The sequence below is a fragment of the Giraffa tippelskirchi genome, chromosome 8, assembly GCF_054371585.1.
Source record: "Giraffa tippelskirchi isolate mGirTip1 chromosome 8, T2T-mGirTip1v1.2.pri, whole genome shotgun sequence".
Taxonomy (NCBI): Eukaryota; Metazoa; Chordata; class Mammalia; order Artiodactyla; family Giraffidae; genus Giraffa; species Giraffa tippelskirchi.
The window spans coordinates 49,963,898-49,978,319 of NC_137282.1; the positions used below are offsets into that span (position 1 = coordinate 49,963,898).

Consider the following 14,422-nt stretch of genomic DNA (forward strand, 5'->3'; position numbering starts at 1 on the left):
TGTAAAGAGCAATATTGCATAGGAACCTGGAATGTTAGTTCCTTGAATCAAGGCAAATTGGAAGTGGTCAAACAGGAGATGGTAAGAGTGAATGTTGATATTCTAGGAATCAGCAAACTAAGATGGACTGGAATGGGTGAATTTAACTCAGATGACCATTATATCTACTAATGTGGGCAGGAATTCCTTAGAACAAATGGAGTAGCCATCATGGTCAACAAAAGAGTCCGAAATGCAGTACTTGGATGCAATCTCAAGAACAACAGAATGATCTCTGCTCGTTTCCAAGGCAAACCATTCAATATCATGGTAATCCAAGTCTATGCCCTGACCAGTAATGCTGAAGAAGCTGAAGTTGAACAGTTCTCTAAAGACCTACAAGACCTTCTAGAACTAACACCCAAAAAAGATGTCCTTTTCATTATAGGGGACTGGAATGCAAAAGTAGGAAGTCAGGAAACACCTGGTGTAACAGGCAAATTTGGCCTTGGAGTACAGAATGAAGCAGGGCAAAGGCTAATAGAGATTTGCCAAGAGAATGCACTGGTCATAACAAACACCCACTTCCAACAACACAAGAGAAGACTCTACACATGGACATCACCAGACGGCCAACACTGAAATCAGATTGATTATATTCTTTGCAGCCAAAGATAGAGAAGCTCTATACAGTCAGCAAAAATGAGACTGGGAGCTGATTGTGGCTCAGATCATGAACTCTTATTGCCAAATTCAGACTTAAATTGAAGAAAGTGGGAAAAACCACTAGACCATTTATGTATGACCTAAATCAAATCCCTTATGATTATACAGTGGAGGTGGGAAATAGATTTAAGGGACTAGATCTGATAGACAGAGTGCCTGATGAACTATGGACGGAGAAACCACTAGACCATTCATTATGACCTAAATCAAATCCCTTATGATTATACAGTGGAGGTGGGAAATAGATTTAAGGGACTAGATCTGATAGACAGAGTGCCTGATGAACTATGGACGGAGGTTCGTGATATTGTACAGGAGACAGGGATCAAGACCATCATCAAGAAAAAGAAATGCAAAACAGTAAGATGACTGTCTGAGGAGGCCTTACAAATAGCTGTGAAAAGAAGAGAAGTGAAAAGCAAAAGAGAAAAGGAAAGATACACCCATTTGAATGCAGAGTTCCAAAGAATAGCAAGGAGAGATAAGAAAGCTTTCCTCAGTGATCAGTGCAAAGAAATAGAGGAAAACAATACAATGGGAAAGACTAGAGATCACTTCAAGAAAATTAGAGATACCAAGGGAACATTTCATGCAAAGATTGGCTCAATTAAGGACAGAAATGGTATGGACCTCACAGAAGCAGAAGACATTAAGTAGAGGTGGCAAGAATACACAGAAGAACTATACAGAAAAGATCTTCACAACCCAGATAATCACAATGGTGTGATCACCCACCTAGAGCCTGACATCCTGGAATGTGAAGTCAAGTGGGCCTTAGAAAGCATCACTATGAACAAAGCTAGCTGAGGTGATAGAATTCCAGTTGAACTATTTCAAATCCTGAAAGATGATGCTGTGAAAGTGCTGCATTCAATATGTCAGCAAATTTGGAAAACTCAGCAGTGGGCACAGGACTGGAAAAGGTCAGTTTTCATTCCAATCCCAAAGAAAGGCAATGCCAAAGAATGCTCAAACTACTGCACAATTGCACTCATCTCACAAGCCAGTAAAGTAATGCTCAAAATTCTCCAAGCCAGGCTTCAGCAATACGTGAATCATGAACTTCCAGATGTTGAAGCTGATTTTAGAAAAGACAGAGAAACCAGAGATCAAATTGCCAACATCGACTGGATCATCAAAAAAGCAAGAGAGTTCCAGAAAAACATCTATTTCTGCTTTATTGACTATGCCAAATCCTTTAACTGTGTGGATCACAATAAACTGTGCAAAATTCTTGAAGAGATGGGAATACCAGACCACCTGACCTGCCTCTTGAAAAACCTGAATGCAGGTCAAGAAGCAACAATTAGAACTGGACATGGAACAACAGACTGGTTCCAAATAGGAAAAGGAGTACGTCGAGGCTGTATATTGTCACCCTGCTTATTTAACTTATATGCAGAGTATATCATGAGAAACGCTGGGATGGATGAAGCAAAAGCTGGAATCAAGATTGCCAGGAGAAACATCAATAACCTCAAATATGCAGATGACATCACCCTTATGGGAGAAAGTGAAGCAGAACTAAAGAGCCTCTTGATGAAGGTGAAAGAGGAGAGTGAAAAAGTTGGCTTAAAGCTCAACATTCAGAAAACTAAGATCATGGCATCCAGTCCCATCACTTCATGGAAAATAGATGGAGAAACAGTGGAAACAGTGGCTGATTTTATTTTTCTGGGCTCCTAAATCACTGCAGATGGTGACTGCAGCCATGAAATTAAAAGACGCTTACTCCTTAGAAGGAAAGTTATGACTAAACTAGACAGTATATTAAAAAGCAGAGACATTACTTTGTCAACAAAGGTTCGTCTAGTCAAGGCTATGGTTTTTCCAGTAGTCATGTATGGATGTGAGAGTTGGACTATAAAGAAAGCTGAGTGCAGAAGAATTGATGCTTTTGAACTGGTGTTGGAGAAGACTCTTGAGAGTCCCTTGGACTGCAAGGAGACCAAACCAGTCCATCCTAAAGGAGATCAGTCCTGGGTGTTCATTGGAAGGACTGATGCTGAAGCTGAAACTCCAATACTTTGGCCACCTGATGCGAAGAGCTGACTCATTTGAAAAGACCTTGATGCTGGGAAAGATTGAGGGCAGGGGAGAAGGGAAGACAGAGGATGAGATGGTTCGATGGCATCACCAACTCAATGGACATGAGTTTGAGTAAACTCTGGGAGTTGGTGATGGACAGGGAGGCCTGGTGTGCTGTGGTTCATGGGATCGCAAGGAGTCGGACACGACTGATCAACTGAACTGAACTGAACTATGACTATCCCTGGAATAGGCAGATCCATATTCATGGGGACAGACAACCTAGTTATAGGATGGCATGACCTAGCAATCTTCTCACAGACTTGTAACCCCCAGGGGGAGAACGCCTCATGGATCTTCATCACTGTCTACAAGTTTAAAAGGGGTAAGAAGTTTCTCACAAACCCCTTACATTGTAAATTGTTAGGGGCTCCAAAGAGTTGGAAATTGCTGCCTTCATCCTCCAGTGTTCCACAGATTTATTCCCAGGCACTTGGCTTACTTCTTCTGCCCAATACTTGTGCATCTCAGGAACTGTTCCTGTCAATTACCAAAGTCACTTAACATACATGTGATAATTCACAAAGCCACTTACTGAACCTCATAGTTTAATTATGGTTGTGTTTGGCTCCTTGCAGAAGCTACTAAGCTTTGGCAGTTTGCCTACATGAATTCTTTAGTTAAGTATTTTTTATAATGTATACAAGGCAAATTTGATTAAATATCTCTTAATGCCTTCAAATATTCACAAGTCTTGAAAAGTGAGTAAAGCCACTGTTTTTAAACTGCAGAAACATTCCTGTTTTCACATCAGTCCTGTTCCCATCCATCCCACCAACATTTGTTGCTGTCTTCTAATACACTATTCACTAAACATTTGCATTCTCCAAACAGAATTTTAAAGCTCCAGTAAGTGTTTCAGTTTAGCCTGGCTCCAGTGTAACAGTGGGGTTTTCAATGTAGCAAAGCTATGAAATAGCAACAGAGTAATTCTGGTGAACTAACTGGCTTGTTAAAAAGAGATACTACTTGCATTTTCTTTGCAAAGTGATAGCTTGTAGTTTTATCAAAACAGTATTTTCTATGATGTAAAGAGTTTTTTATTTTCTCCTAACTTTTCTCATGGACTCATAATATAAAGAACATGTATGAGGCACTTTAGAGGGATTTGAGGGTAAGAAGTGTTAGTATATGAGGAAAGATTTGCTTCTGTGGGTTCCATTTTTTAAATTGCCCTTCCCAGGTGATGCTAGTGGTAAAGAACCCGCCTGCCAATGCAGGACACAAGAGACCCGGGTTCAATCCCTCGGTCAGGAAGATCCCCTGGAAAAGGAAGTGGCAACCCACTCCAGTATTCTTGCCTGGAAAATTCCATGGACAGAGGAGTCTGGTGGGGTACAGTCCATGGGGCTGCAAAGAGTTGAACACAACTGAGTGACTGAGCACACACTGTTTCGATTAGAAGCCATATGGATCAGAGCCAAAGAACAATTACTCTCTGTCTCTTTTCCTCATTTCTACCTCCTAAAAACTTGCAAACCCATGTACCTTCTTTACTTGAAGAATTTCTACTTATTCAAGGAACAGTTCTGTTTTTTTCATGTTGAGTGTGTCAGTAACTTCCTTCCATGCCTCTTCTGCTCAGTCACTTATTTTTCTGTTTATATTATGTCTTCTGTGTATTACTACTTACCTTTTTTGTTGGTTGTTTACGTACATTTCTTCTGGATTCTGAGATTCTCAAGGGCAAAGATCCTTTTTTTCATATGTTCAGTCCATTATATTCGGCATACAATAAATAAAAAAAATTGGTAGCACCGTGAGTAATTGAATTTGTTGCTCAGTGAACAGAAAAAGAAATAGAATTGAAAAAAGAGCAAATCAACACCTTAGCTATACTAAATACACTAAAGCAATTGACTTTGGAGTGAAGAAGAAAGGCTACAGGAGTCTATCCTCCTGAGATGTGAATATTTGCTTGCTTGCATGCTCAGTCGTGTCTGACTCTTTATGACCCCATGGACTATAGCCCGCCATGCTCCTCTGTCCATGGGATTTCCTGGGCAAGAATACTGGAGTGGGTTGCCATTTCCTACTCTAGGGGATCTTCCTGACCCAGGGATCAAACTTGCATCTCTTATGTCTCCTGCATTGGCAGGCAGATTCTTTACCACTGTGCCCCCTGGGAAGCTTGAAGACTGGTGGACAAACTGTATCAATACAATATCAACCTTATAATCTCCTGGGAAGATCTCAGCTCATACTGGCTTTAATTTTCACCTGACAAGTGAAAGGAACTGTGACCACAGGCCAACAGAGAAGAAACTAGGAATCATTTCTCTTACTCTCAGTAAGTCAACCCAACTTTGGAAGCAACAAAGAAGCCCTCAGCCTCCTAAAGAGAAAAAAGAAAGTGGCCGGGGGAATGGAAGCAATCTATCATGGTAGAACATCTTTGTTGTTGTCTGGAGGAAGAGAGACAACCACAATTCAAGAGGGCAGCAGATGGACTTAGAAGTAAAAGTCATAATAGTGACCTGGCTACCAACACATGCTGCCCTTGATGCTGGCTTTCAATCATAGATGAAATGTGAAACTTGTCCCTCCAGAAGAAGGAGAATTAGAGCCACTCTGTGGCTCCATGAGAACTGGCTAAAGAAGAACTTGAAGATAACTGGACTAGAGCAGAGGACCCAGGGCACACTAGGAGAAATATGAACTCAGGCTGGTTCAAGGAGATGAGAGAGAAAGAGTAAACAAAACCACATTTTCCAAAGGGTGTTCATCAGACCACGATCCAGTAATGTGTTCCATGAATAAAGTTTTCTTGGACAAACACCTTAGCAAACACTCCGCAACACTGTCTCTGCTTGGTATCCGGCGAGTAAAAGTTTCTGGATAATTTCTCATTATCAAAACACAAAATATATTAAAATTTATTTCTAACCCCAACATGACTGTTGAAATTCTCCAGCTGGACAAGGAGGATCAGCCTTGCTTAGACTTTTCCAGTCATTGGCCCCAAGTCATCCTCAGTTCAGTCACACATTTGTGTCAAATTCTTTATGACTCCATGAGCTGCAGCATTCCAGGCCTCCTTGTCCATCACCAACTCCTGGAGCTTGCTCCAACTCATGTCTATTGATTCAGTGATGCCATCCAACCATCTCATCTTCTGTCATCCCTTTCTGCCTTCAATCTTTCTCAGCATCAAGGTCTCTTCCAGTGACTCAGTTCTTCGCATCAGGTGGCCAAAGTATTGGAATTTCAGCTTCAGCATCAGTCCTTCCAATGAATATTCAGGACTAATTTCCTTTAGGATGGACTGGTTGGATCTCTTTGCAGTCCAAGGGACTCTCAAGAGTCTTCTACAACACCACAGTTCAAAAGCATCAATTCTTCTGCACTCAGCTTTCTTTATGGTCCAACTCTCACATCCGTACATGACTACTGGAAAAACCATAGCTTTGACTAGATGGACCTTTGTTGGCAATGTAATGTCTCTGCTTCTTAATATGCTGTCTAGGTTGGTCATAGCTTTTCTTCCAAAGAGCAAACATCTTTTAATTTCATGGCTGCAGTCACCATCTGCAGTGATTTTGGAGCCCAAGAAAAGAAAGTCTTTCACTGTTTCCATTGTTTCCCCATCTATCTGCCATGAAGTGATGGGACCGGATGCCATGATCTTAGTTTGAATGTTGAGTTTTAAGCCAGCTTCTTCACTCTCCTCTCTCACTTTCATCAAGAGGCTCTTTACTTCCTGTTTGCTTTCTGTCATAAGGATGTTTTCATCTGCATATCTGAGGTTATTGATATTTTATCTGGCAATCTTGATTCCAGCTTGTTCTTCATCCAGTCCAGCATTTCACAATATGTACTCTGCATATAAGTTAAATAAGCAAGGTGATGATATACAGCCTTCACGTATTCCTTTCCCAAATTGGAACCAGTCCATTGTTCCATGTCCAGTTCTAACTGTTGCTTCTTGACCTGCATACAGATTTCTTAGGAGGCAGATAAGGTGGTCTGGTATTCCCATCTCTTGAAAATTCTTCTGCAGTTTCTTTTGATCCACACAGTCAAAGGCTTTGGTGTAGTCAGTGAAGCAGAAATAGATGAATAGATGTTTTTCTGGAATTCTCTTACTTTTTCTGGAATTCTAGGCTGGTGTGATTTTATCGTCTGAAAAGGCGATAGAAGTTTCCTCCTGTTATCTTCCCAACAGTCACTGGACCCAGAGGAGTCTCTCCATTTAATCCATTCCACTGAATCAGGAAAAAAGGAGATGGATCGTTGAGTCCAGAATGTCACCGCTGTGTCCTCCTCCTCCTCTCACCTGCCAACCAGTGTGTGCTCCTCTCTTCAATTTGTCTTTCTCGCAGTCAGTTTTGAGCTCCTGGAGACCAAGAACCATGCTTGGTACATAGAAGAGAATGTACCATTAACCGCTGAAGGATAAAAGTGGGTAGGGTAGGGAAATCACGGTTTGGTCCTTCTGTGTGAAGACACAGTGCAGCCACTGAAAACAGCGTTTCCAGGGACTTCCCTGGTGGTCCAGTGGCTAAGGTTCCATGATCCCAGTGCACGTGGCCCGAGTTCAATCCCTGGTCAGGAAACTAGATCCCACATGCCTCAACTAAGACCTGGTGCAGCCAAATAAATGTTTTTTAAAAAGGTAATGCCATTTCCAAAGAGGTCTTATGGTTGGAAAAGGTTCAAGATATTCCTCAACAAAAATCAGCGGGTATAGCAGATCAAAAGAGAAATAAGACTAATAGCAACCAGGATAGATTCATAGGGTGATAATGACATGGCTACAGTAAAACCCTTCACATGTTGGTTGTCAGAACATGGTGTGGCATTTGTAGTTGGATAAATTTATATGAGTGTGTTTCATGTTTTATTTACATTAACTACTCAAGTATACATGTTTCGTATTCTGTTGAAGGTACCCAGGCATACTCATACTTTTCTTGGTCTTTAAGAGTCTGAAGCAAACAAACATATGACAGTAAAAATTTCTTCTATATGCCTTCTACTGTAAAGGCATATAGGGGATTCAGATGAAGCTCAATCAATAGTTTCTTGCAAGGTCCTGGAGCTAAGAGCGGACATGACAGATAAGCAGCAGACCTTTTAGAATGTAGTCTCAATAATGCTGTGATTCTTGGTTGGGCAAGCTCCATGTTATGAGAGACGACTTTTGATCCACCTAAAATTAGGTCTGAGGAGTTGAAAAGAGGGAGAAGGAAAAGGGAAGAAGAAAATAGCTGTAAATGAGCATGAATAATACTTTTCCATTTCCAGTCTCTCAGTAGAAAGCCTAAGAACATCTGGTTTTCTATTAAAAAGGAAAACTTCTGAATAATATAGCCCATAATTCCATGTTTACCACCATGCTCCTACTGACAGAAATGTAAGAATTAAGTGATTGAATCCTTCCAAACAACTCTCTTCTTTTTTCTCCCCAAGAATGACTCAGAAAAACCATTTGTGTGGCAAATGCTGACTGTGCTCAATGAGAGTCCCAGGAATGTAAGAGTCCAGTGGATTCTAGAGCATTCTAGACTTCACGCAAGAGAAACTGCTTCAAGCAAGAGAAACTGCTAATATTGTTCTCTTTCCCCTTTGTCTAAGCGTCACTCAATTTTCCACTAGTGGAATTTGTTTTAGTGAGTGCAAGTCACTCAGTCGTGTCCAGCATTTGCGACCTTGTGGACTATACAGTCCATGGAATTCTCCAGGCCAGAATACTGGAGTGGATAGCCTTTCCCTTTTCCAGGAGATCTTCCCAACCCAGGGATCGAACCCAGGTCTCCAGCGTTGCAGGTGGATTCTTTACCAGCTGAGCCACCCGGAAAGCCACCAGCAAATTTGTTTTAGTTGTTTTCAAAATCTCTCTGTCCTTGTTGAAGAGTAGAATTGGAGATTTTGCTACAGAGAAATGTACTATAGCTATTTATAGTGGATACTCGGTATCTTTTAACTGAGACTGGCTTGGTCATTTTCAGGGAATATAGACTGTTTACAATTAATTGAATGTAACTCTTTTTGGAACTTAGATACACAAAGAGAAAGAATTTCCTGTCGGTTCCTTCCCTTCTTCCATACTTTCTCCTTTTTTTTTTTTTCTTTCTTTCCAGGACATTCATTTTGGCTCAAAGATCACTATTAACAGAGAGATATAACACTCGGGGCTTCCCTGATGGCTCAGCAGGTAAAGAAATCCATCAGGGAAGCTAACACAGGAGCCGCAGGTTCGATCCCTGGATCGGGAAGATCTGGAGGCAGGCATGGCAGCTCACTCCAGTATTCTTGTCTGGGAAATCCCATGGACAGAGTTGCCTAGCTGGCTACAGTCCAAGGGGTCGCAAAGAATCTGACACAACTGAAGTGACTGAACATGCATGCACAGACACTAGATACTGGATTTCATGTCTGTGTTCTCTCCCCAGTGCCGCCTTAGACAGCTTCTGGCAGTGACTGAAGTACTTAGAAAAGAAGGCTCTCTAGGGAAAGACACATTCGGTTAGTTGTGAAATTCTTCTTAAGAGGGGGAAATAAGAAAACATGATTTTTGAGAAAGAGTGAGAATTTTATCTGGCACCGCTTTGTTTACACACCACTTTTATTCTCAATTAGTCTCAATTTTAATGGTGTTTGCTCACTTTTATTTGTTTCTAAAGGGCGATTGATCCTTTTATTGATATGAAAGCTAAGCTGACTCTCAGATCTTTTGATTGAATCTATAGCCTCTCAATTAGATGAAACTGTGCTTGAGCACACACTCGTCTCTGAACAAAGCAGGACCAATTCAGCTTCTTTCTTTGAAATCCTCTTTTATCGTCATCAATGCATAAATTATAGCCTCTAACTGTACCTACTCAGATGCCGATTATATTACATAAATGCTTAAATGGTTACACAGCCTTCATGACATGTTAATTCTGTAAGAGTGTTCATCTTTTCAATTCTTAGCCATGGTGAAAAGGAAGCATAATCCAAAAGAGTGTCTGATGTGTTAATCATTAATAATCTGAAAAATATGTGTTTGATCAAGGCCATGTCTTTTCCCTTTGGGTAATTTTTTTTTTTTTTTTTAACATAAGGAAGTTCTTTTGAAATTCACGATTGTCTTTCCAAAGGCTCTAAACCAGTGTTGATTTCAAAACAGGCACTGGCCAATACTTTCTTATTTATAGTAAATCCCAAGTTGGCATTTGCATGGATAATCAATCTTTGTTTGTTGCTTAAACCATTCAAAGTTCCTCTTATATTTATGGTTTCGTTGAGTAGAAGATGCTGCATGCAAATAAGTACACTTCAGTTACAGAAAGCAGCTGTCAGAACACATTTATTTTCCAGCAGCAGAGAAGAAATTAATCTCACAGTGGCTTCAATTCAAATTGGTTTGATATTCCAGTAATAAATTCCCTGCCCAGATGGAATCATTTTCTTTATCATAAATATTTTAAAACACTTGATCTGCATTAAAGTTGTACAGGACTGAAACTGATTTTAGATATCTTAAATCAAGCCCCAAAGAGAAAAAACATTTTTCTCTTTTTAGACTCCATTTTAAAAATATTTTCTGATTTTTATATGGGTTTCTCCTATCATACAAATTATTTAACCAAAGAGAAAAGCGCATCAAATGCTATTCATGTCTGATTTGGAGCACCCAAAGAAAGCATACCTTCCTAGCCTGTGTTAATTGTATCTCTATCATATGTTTTAATGACACCAGTCATTCTTTTAATATAGAAATAAATTCTGAAAATAACTATTATTCTTTTCCTCCGCTTATAGATTCATGTGTGGAAGAAGTAGAGGGAGCAATGATCCCAGAATGTAAACACTGAGAAACTGAGGTCCATAATCACAGAATGACTTCTCCAGGTAAGTGCAGCAGTTAACAGCAGGGCTGGGGCAGTAACACCCAACACCTGTTGCAGAGAAGTGTGTACCTCTCATTACTTTTTGCAATTTTAAGCAACCAGTCCTGATATGATTATTTGTGTGATTGTGTGTGTGTGTGTGTGTGACAATTCCTCATTCCTCCACCCTAAACCTTGTGAGTCACTCCAGCCACAAGTCTTCCAAGAGCATCATGAGACAGTAGAGGGTATGCAGATTCATAGAAATGACTTTATATTTTTCAGGCCCCCTAGAATATGAATCAAGAATTAGGCAGTTTGAAAGAGTTCCCCAGTGTTCCAGTAGTTAGGACTCCGAGCTTCCAATGCAGGGGGAGCAAGTCCATCCGTGGTTAGAGAACTGAGATCCCACATGCCACACAGGCAAAAAAAAAAAAAGAAAAGGTGTTTTGAGATACTCTGCTTCTAATCCAGCCATCCCTGGAGTAGATCTCTTTCTCATCCAGACTTCCTGGAGATTAGTGGCCCCTCGTGAATCACCGCAGTTCTATCTTTCTTCTGAATCAGTACTCTGAAATGTTCTAGGTGGTAGAGAGCCCAGAGGTGAAACACACTCCCTAAGGGTGAGGTTTGTATCTTTGGCATCCTCTCTTGACCTTGACCCTCAAGCAAAGGAACATGTAGATCTGGACTTTATAGTCCACTTTGGAAAAAACTGAAGGCAACAGGAGAAAGGGTGCAGAGGATGAGATGGTTAGAGAGCATCAGCGACTCAATGGATATGAATTTGAGCAAACTCTGGGAGATAGTATGTGCTTTCTTGGTGGCTCAGCTGGTAAAGAATCTGCCTGAGATACAGGAGACCTGGTTTCGATCCCTGGGTCGGGAAGATCACCCTGGAGGAGGGAATGATTACCCACTCCAGTATTCTTGCCTGGAGAATTTCAAGGACAGAGGAACCTGGTAGGCTACAGTCCATGGGGTTGTGTAGAGTCTGACATGACTTAGCAACTGGACAACAAATCCACTTGGACGTTCAGATGTCTGAATTGAGAAGGGTTGATGGGATCACCATAGCCATGTTGGTCAAATAGTGTCTTTCTTGAACCTGGGTGTTACTAACTTCCCAATCACTACTGCTGCTGCTTCTTATGAAACATGGCAAAAACTTATCCCTGAAGAATAACCGAAAGCCAAGCAGTAGAGTTCAAACTCTGAATTCAGTCCTGAAACATAAGCTCCAAAATAAGACCCATGCTGAATACTACACAGAAGAAGTGAATCAGACATAGACTAAAACATTGAGAAATGGACAGGAATTTTCCAAACAACTCTTCCTTACCATGGATTAAAAGCAAATTGATATTTCACTTGCTGATTTTGTCTACATCCAGCCCACCTCTCAGATTACAGGGTATTCATTAGCAAAATTGATGACTGGAAAATGCAATCGGTGTTGGAAAACTACACCAGATTCCTTGAAGATCTGAGTCAAAGTTCTGAGTTTTTCAGATTCTAAACTATTAGAGAGGACAATCTCTATCAGATAAACCTACTTAGTTTGGACCATGACCAGTTAACATTTATATATACTTAAAGACTTTTCAACAGTTGGAGACAGAGGGGTGGATTTCTGGATCTTAGTCTTTGCTCTGATTTGGCTGGATGTATCATTGGCCAGCTTACTTTACCTCACAACGATCTGATCTCCTTATCTGGAAAAACAAAGATCTGTCACATTTTCCTTTGTCCAATAACTGTCTCAGAGCACTGATTACCTATCTGGCTGTTTACATACTGTGGAGTTGTGTGAGGAAGAAAGGAGGTGATTTGCAGGAAAACCTTTTAAAAGCAGGTCAATGCACGAAAGAAATATTTTATCAAAATTGTCTATCCTCTACAAAGATGATCTCCTGAGGAGAAAAGACTTAAATATTGGTCACGTAGAAACCAAAAGCGCATTCCTCAAACAATGGACTTATAGGTAAACACAGATGTTTACAGAAACCTGGATTAATGTTTGATCTTCACTGTTTAGACCAATATTTGTGCTGATTCTCCAAATATGTAGTAATATGTGCTATCATATTTCAATAGTCAATTGTATGTCAGGTAAAGACTATATTGAGACAAAGAAAAATTAGCTGGTTGCCTGGAGTCCCACCCCTAGAAAGTAGCAGAACTGGGATTTAGACCCCCAATGATCAGACTATAAAACCACAGTCTTATCCTCCACACTGTATGACACTGAGCTGAAAAGAGACAACTATAATGGAATTACTATAATTTCAAGGGTCAATAGAGGGCCCCTTGTCAAAAGACTTTGTTATTGAGAGGTCAATAGTTGACAAAAAAAGGTCTTCCTCTTTCATCCCTATTCCCTTTGTTTATCTGGAGAAAATAGGGGAGCACTGAAATCCATGTTTTGCTCAGAAACTGAATATTATCCATGTAAGTATTATCAAGGAGAACTCTAAACTTTCTACCACTTTTTTCAAGAATAAAGATTTTCAAGGACAAATATATTGCAAATTGTAATTTGACAGTGAATGTCTTAAAATTCTGTGAAGTCATATTTGAAAAGAAGCCAAATTTATGGAAAAAAAAATGTTCACTTCAAAAGCTTAATGAAGGCAATTTGTCAACAATTTCACACATCATTTGCCCACAACCTCTGAATAAAAGGTTTCCCAGTTTACCTTTTTCCCATGTGAACTTCAGATCATAAGCATTTAGTGATTCATCAGTCATCATCTTTCCTAGAAACTGAGATGCAAGCAGAATACAATCTAAGAGATTTGTTAAAATATATTTTATGTGATACACTTATTGCTTATGTTTATTTTTTTACCCACTGTTAGAGAAACATATGGGGAGTGACATGTATTTAAAGTCAGAGTCTGGTTTAAGACTTGGGGGTGAATTTGCTATGGCTCAGATGATAAAGAATTTGCTATATAAAAGATTAAAACAACTTAATGAACCTTAGATTGTTCTTAATGCACCTTAGAATGTCTTTATCTTAGAATTCTAAAAATTCTGTAGAAAAGTGGAGAAAGAAGAGGAGAAAAACAGCTATAGGTAACTGAATATGACTTATAAAAGAACAAGCAATGCCTCCCCCTGGCACTGATACTTTAAATAATTAATAAGAAACTTTGCAAAATGCCATACTTGTCAAATAACTAACTGAAAACCATTACTGTTGATTGTCAGCGTGCTTTTGTAACCAAAATGCGGGAGGGATAAGTTGATGGAAAGTAATTAATAAGACCAAGAATAGGTTTACTGCATGTAACTGATACTATTTGTTAATCTGGGACTCATAAAGTGTTATACTGATTGAGGGAGGAGTTGCAGATGTTTCTGCTATTTTAGTAAAGGGAAGAAGTGTAAAACAAATCAGCCAACAGAAAAGGGGGTGCAGATAATTTAGAACTGCAATACCTACCGCAAAACTCTTTTATGTTATATTTTTAACATAGGGTAAAACTTCCCTGGGCTTCCCTGGTGGCTCAGAGGTAAAGAATCTGCCTACCAATGCAGGAGACTCAGGTTCAATTCCTGGGTCAGGAAGATACCCTGGAGAAGGAAATGTCTACCCACTCTGATAGTCTTGCCTGGAAATTTCCATGGACAGAGGATCCTAGTGGGCTACAGTCCATGGGGTTGCAGGGTCAGACATGACTTAACAACAGCAATAACAACAAAACTTCCCTATTGCACACTTGGGCAGCCCACATATGGAACTCAAGTGTGACATCAATGAGGGAAAATAAAGATATCTTTTAAGAAACAAGGTGTAATGTACA

The 14,422-nt window shown here is 40.0% G+C and overlaps 1 long non-coding RNA gene across 1 annotated transcript in view; it reads left to right on the top strand.

The window, feature by feature from the left end:
• LOC145517046 (uncharacterized) overlaps window positions 1-14,422 on the top strand; it is a 53,860-nt gene that overhangs the window by 1,743 nt on the left and 37,695 nt on the right. Inside the window, exon 2 of the long non-coding RNA XR_014061953.1 lies at window positions 10,543-10,632. This is a non-coding gene — a long non-coding RNA (uncharacterized LOC145517046). The remainder of the gene's footprint in view (window positions 1-10,542; window positions 10,633-14,422) is intronic.